Raw genomic sequence first — 6,113 nt, forward strand, 5'->3', positions numbered from 1 at the left:
GTGCACCAGTAGGGTAAGCGTCCTATGCCTTTCTAGAAACATCAGCCAAGTTACTCATAAAAAGTCAAGTCCGGGGAAGAAGAGGAAAGGAAAACTATGACACGATGAACAAATTAGTTTTCATGGTGCTGATGGATACATCGTGTTGATTCACGAGTTCATGATGACGACCATGAAACTCCTGTAGTGATGACTTCTATCTTGTAGCAACACAGCTCAGTTCAAGAATCCGAACTAACAAACTATCCGTTGAGACTTTTGTCCATTTATTAGTAACTACTCAGCGACTTTCGAAATAACTCCTTCTAAATAGCCGAGTATTCACGAATGCTTTTAGTTCTCTAAGGGCTATATACTACTGACACAGATTATTATACACCAAATATCTGCTAAGTAACTGATCACTTTAAACGGGTATCAATATAGAAAGGAATGTGGTACAAATGTATTGGATGGATTTCTTGGGCCATGCATGAAAATATCTGCTCAGTTTCTGGTAATTTTTTTTTGTTTAGAATGCACCATTTTGCATCTTTTGAAAAAAAACAATTTGCGTGGGGGAGGGACAAATTTGTTTGGTACGTACAATACACTAGAGGGCAGACAAAACTGTATTTAGATGGAAAGGATAATGTACAATGAAATTCTTATTGTATGAAGTCTGCTTTGAGGTTAGTCTTGATGTTTCATGTAGAATACAGTCCCTGGCTAACCTCTACAGGTACTGATTCAACTTACCATGACTGCGTTAAGGAAAATGATTATACTGCATTCATTGTTGTTTGAAGGATTTTTGAAAATCTATTTGAAAATGAATCTTTTTCACTTTTAGTGAATGTTGCCCAAGGATTGATCATGAGGCCCCCTTCTGAAAGGCCTGAAATATGATTTTATGGTTTTATTTCTCGTCTGATTGTGACAGTAAATGGTAATCCACTAAGCATTGCTTTTTGGTTTGGCATTTTTGTTTTTTTTTTTATAAAAAGCACGATTAAAAATTAAAAAGGATTGATTTGTTTTCATCCAACAGCTGACATATCTGGACTTGGTGCGAGCAGACGAGTTTCAATCAAAGAATTGATGTCATATTAACACATAATGCTGCAGTTTCTTTTTTCTATTGCAGATTTACTGTTTAAAAAAACGATAAACAATGGTGGGCTTATAAAGCCGTTTTTACTTGTTTAAAAAAATATCACACAACAAATAATAGTTTTAGAAAATAGAAAAAATAAGCAGATTTTTAAAGTTGATATATGTGAAAGTCAGTTAATCTTCTATTTTTATCGAGTTTTGAATTTTTCTCGCATGCGTTTCTCTTTAACTATGTAATTTGTAGCTTATGAGAATTAAGTTAGTTCGTTCATTCATTGTTTCCCTTTTACGTGTAAAAACAGTAACCGCAGATGTTTGGTAATTCTCACGAAGTTCAAGATTGACAAAAGTAATTTCCGAGGGAAAATACTTTTGAATAACGTTATGGTCGCACATCAATTTATAAAATGTTAAAATTGACAGTTTTAGCATTAAATGGATGACTGCTACCGATATATTTTGGTGACAATTCTGTAAAATGCCATTTTTAGCGAAGAATATGAGTGTGAGCACTTCCAATTTACCTATATGGTCTTAAATCAATGTAAAAAATGTAAATATTAGTCTCATGTAAGTGACTGTGACAACTGTGTTAAAGGGAAAATTCTAAAAATTCTGCAAAATGTATGAGTGCGAGCATTTTAATTTCCATAATGGTCTAAAACTATTGACTAAAATGCTAATTTTGTTCCATATAACTATCATGTGGGTGGCTGCCACATATAAATTTGAGTCAAAATTCTTAAAATTGACATATCTTTGCAAAATGTTTGAGTGCGAACACTTTTTAATTCCAAAAGGGTCTAAAATTAATAGTTTAAATGACATTTGTTTCCATAATATTATAATGCGGGTGACAGTGACATATATATTTCAATTAAAATTCTTCAAAAATGTCATATTCCTGCAAAATGTATGAATGGGCACACTTTTAATTTCCATGAGGGTCTGAATAAATGACAAAAATGCTAAATTTTTCAATGCAATTTTCTTGTAGGTGGCTGTGACACATTTACATTTGGAGTCAAAATTCTTTAAAAAATGTGATATTTTTTGCAAAATGAGTGGGAACACTTTTAAATTACAGAAGGGTCTAAAATTAATAAATTAATAATGTTTCCATATCACTATCATGTAGGTGGCAGCGACACATGTATTTCGATCAAAACTCTTTAAATTGACATATTTCTGCAAAATGAATAAAAGGAGCACTTTTTCTTTGAGGGTGTAAACGGGTAATCAAGGGAACCAAGGTTCTAGCGGAAATCAAAAGATTGTATTCCAGGGACAAAGATCTGATTTTCAAAACAGGCTAACACAACAAGGAACATAAAGTAACCAAAATATTACAATTCACAGTAACAAAAGTAAATAAGCAATTTGGACTCCACTAAAAACTGGGAGCATGGTCCAGGTGCACCGGAAGGGAAAACATCCTATGCTTTTCTAGAAATACCCGCCGAATTGCTCATAAAAAGTCAAGTCTGAGATAGACGAAAGATGATAGGAAATCTATGACACTTCAAACAATTCATTTTCATGGTGCAGATGGATACACTATAACGAACCATGAGTTCATGATGACAATTTGGTCAATAGTTTTCCTTTACAATCGATTTCTAAGTGTGGGTCAATATACGAGACTGACTTCACAGTGTCTGTAGTATCCTTTATCTCATGTTCTTTGAGGTAGATGCGATATATCAAAGCCCCGAAATTAGGATTGTTCAAAGATAATACGTCTTCTATATAGCGGAAACTGGAAACAAAGGATCTAGCTAAACATTCTTTATTTAGGATCAGATCAGCTATAAAGTCAGCCTCACAAGAGTGGATGTCAGTAAGTAGAGGAGCACAATTTGTTCTTATTGGAATGCCGACCATATGTTGAAAAACGCGTCCACCACACTGGACAAATATGTTGTAGATAAAAAAAATCCAGCATTTTGAAAACATCTTCTGTGTATTTGGAAGACGATTTGGAAAAATTTCTTACAAAGTTTGAGAAATCTCTTCCAAAAACTATGTATATGTATCTAGGTGTACTATTTTTTGGTTTGTTTGTTTGTTTGTTTGTTGGGGTTTAACGTCCGAGCAGCAATATTTCAGCTATATTCAGACGATGAACATGAAATTGAATATAAAATGAACATGAAATGATGATGAATTGGAAAAGGGATGGGACACAAGGACAATGGGGTCAACACATTTTGATTGCCACTGTAAATAGGGAGAGGTGGGTAGGGTCGGGCAATTTAGCCTCCTGTGGCGGAGCCCACTGGTTCCTACTCCGGAAGAATACCATAGTAGAGTTCTTTTACGTGTGAGGAACGTGGCATCTTTCCCAATACGATGCAGCACTATGGTTTGCAGTCAGGTTTTGTCGGAATTTTAACTTGAGTATGGATAATAGAAGTATACAGTATTAAAAAATCGCAGGATCTGATGTTATTATATTATGATTATTAACTTAATTGTTTTTAATATAACTCACATATGGGTGACTGCGACATATATTTCAGTCAAAATTCTTCAAAAGTGTCATATTTCTGCAAAATGTATGAGTGCAAGCACTTATAAGTTCTACGAAGGTCTAAAATTAATTACTAAAATGTCTAAAAATTTCGGCATAAAATGTTAAAAATTGTCAATATAAAGTACTCTGTATCATACTGGTGACTGAGACAAAAAAATCAGTCCAAATTCTTTTAAGTCAGGGGCGTAACACCTGGTACGGCAGGCAATAATTTCCGTAGTCAAAAATTGAAAACAATTATAAGTTTAAACATTGCAAGGCTTCCTTCTGGCCGTAGGAATCGGGATTCCAATGCTAAGCCTTTTTTTCGGAATCGAATCAAGTACATGTACTGTATGTAATTCAGTCTGAGAAGTTTTCTCTAGCTAGTGACTGTCAAACTCTTCAAATCTACATCTAAGTTCTACTAAGAACAGTTCCTGACAGGAGAGTGTCACGACCCATGTCAGATTATGACAGAGCTTGAGAAGCGTGTCGTGGGTCAGAACAGTTTCTGACAGTAAAGAATAGTCCGAACTTCCTCTGACCCTGCAACCCTCCTCTTTTTTATTTGGATATTGATATGTCGGGTTGGGGTCAGAAAGATGTGCCTTACAAAAAGTTGGAGATTTAGCGGTACCGCGGAGTATCGTTCTACACACGCTTCTTACGACTTTCATGTTAAAATCGTGTAGGTGATGCATACCTAGTTCGATTTGGGATTCATTTTTCTTTATGCTGATGTAAGTTTTATCAGCTACTTGTCATCAAATCTCGGTAAAAAGAAGTCTGAAAGCCTTAACCCAGGGTCAGCATCCATTTACGTTCGATTTCCAACTTTGAGTGACGCAAGCGAGATTTGGTCGTACGCAAATGAGATTCCGTCATGCACAGATGGTCACGTGAGATCAACAATCACCTCCTTCTTTGTGTGTCCAAACAAGCGTGTGTACTGGAACAACATATGAAAACACGTGGTTGGATCCAATTTACAATTTACAATTACTTTTGGTTGAACTGTGAATTTTTTAGATGTGTAAAATATTACATGTGGCACCCCATCCTTAGAATACCCTAATTCAACTGTTTAAACTCAATTTTCGAGCAGGTTATTAAAATATTGGAAATGCATTGGGGTGTGTGTGTGGGGGGGAGGGGGGGGGGCAGAAGGCAATCATACACATTTTCTACTAGATTTTAAATTGCTTCATATTTTTAAAATAGCAGTTTATAAATATGTTTTGCACTTATTTTTAATCTTCAATTGCTTAGATTCTTAATATATTGAAGTTTAACATAATGTTATTTCAATGTGAGATTTTAACTGGCAGTGTTAACTTGTGATGAACTGGATGTCTATATAACTTTTTCTTGTTTTTTTTGGTTTAGGTTCTATTTGGAAGAGAGGGCTTAGGGAACCCAATTATATTAAGTTTGTCAAATATTTTTTCTTTCACTACCAAACATCTCTGCATGGATTTATATATAGCATATTTAAGCTTTTTGTTTCATTACGTTCATGTCTGACTTTCTACACAAAAATGTAGTACTTTCAACTACCTAAAGACCATTTAAATTTACTCTGGTCCTGCAACTCTCCTCTTTTTTAATTAGTTATGAGTATGTTGAGTTGGGATACCAAATGAAAAGAGGGTCGCAGTTTCAGAGGAAATTCGACCTAAGTTAAAGATTAATATTATTTTCAGAAAAAAACAGCCATATCTCTTTGTATTTTATAAAAAAAACTATCAGTATTACATATACTTACTACCTCATATGAATGTATGCTTGATTTTTACAAATGAATACCAGTGTGGTTCTGTTGACTACATGTAAGTCCTAACAAGTTACCATAGATGAGGACATAAATTCCAAATGATACTCTTTGGTCACAATAAAAGATATCTACATGTATTCACAGGTCTGAGTCCAAATTATCTCAAATATTTATACGACCGCATATTGGTTTGGATTTGTTGTGGTCATTTGGAGACACTTGGTTTTTTAGTATTAGTTGGTTGATCTTTATAAATTTTAAAACAAGGTTGCAAACTACAACAGGAAGGTTGGTATAGATTTTGGGGGCATAAATGGGTCCTAAAACAAGAAATTCATTGAATTAACAATACAACTTTAATAAAAGTATAGCAATGCCTATGATATTGCATTACAATATTCTATACCACAATAAACAGATTTGGATTGATTGTTTGGGTTGTGACTTAAGCCAAGTAAGAATAAAGGGCCCTAAACAAATATTTTTCCCCTTGATTCAAGAAATAAAGGGGAAAAATACTTGTTTATTTCTGGTTTGGTTTGAAAAATTTGTAGATGTCACAACAAAATCCTTACCTGCGTTTTTCAATTAGATTTTAAATATCTTTTACAGTTTTCAAATTATAAAGGAAGCCACACCCTAACAAATCATATGTTACATGTTGTATTTGTCATTTTATGTATATCAACAAGACATTCATGTAGATTTCTAACTGTACTGCATACA

The sequence above is a fragment of the Perna viridis genome, chromosome 2 (genome assembly GCF_037379345.1).
Source record: "Perna viridis isolate PV_CMFRI_1.1 ecotype Kerala chromosome 2, ASM3737934v1, whole genome shotgun sequence".
NCBI lineage: Eukaryota > Metazoa > Mollusca > Bivalvia > Mytilida > Mytilidae > Perna > Perna viridis.